Source organism: Ipomoea triloba, chromosome 16 (genome assembly GCF_003576645.1).
Source record: "Ipomoea triloba cultivar NCNSP0323 chromosome 16, ASM357664v1".
In the NCBI taxonomy this organism is placed as follows: Eukaryota; Viridiplantae; Streptophyta; class Magnoliopsida; order Solanales; family Convolvulaceae; genus Ipomoea; species Ipomoea triloba.
Genome location: NC_044931.1, coordinates 11,807,940 through 11,808,463, shown reverse-complemented (window position 1 = coordinate 11,808,463; position 524 = coordinate 11,807,940).

Below are 524 nucleotides of genomic sequence, written 5' to 3'. Positions count from 1 at the left end.
TCTCGCATTAATTTGTGATCCCTACTGATCTGAAGAAAGCACATGCATAAGGGTAAAGCAAGCTTCATTTTCAATCACCAGGTATATATGATAGGAGGGTAAAGAAGTTGACCAGTACCCATATATGGATTTGCTACCATTTGTTTCTGATGATCTACGTACTGGTTCCAATATTGCCTACTTCCTTATACATCCTCATGTTAAAACCACATACATTGTTCCAAACTGCAATGTCCAGTAAATAGCCATAGTTTTAGACAAAAGCAACAAATGTAGGAAGCTAAGCCCTATATATAACTGAAATAGATGCTAGTCAAATAGATAGGGATAAAATGATAGTTTAGTATAAACTTACCTTAAATAGTGTAAAAATTATGGATTTGGAAATTCAAGATCAAACAACTGGCTTAAGGTGATATCAGGGGAAAAATTGGGAAAATCCCTTTCCTTGGATAGCAACATAGAAACTTGTTGCATAGTTGGCCGATATTGTGGATTGGAATTCATACAAGATACTGCTATCT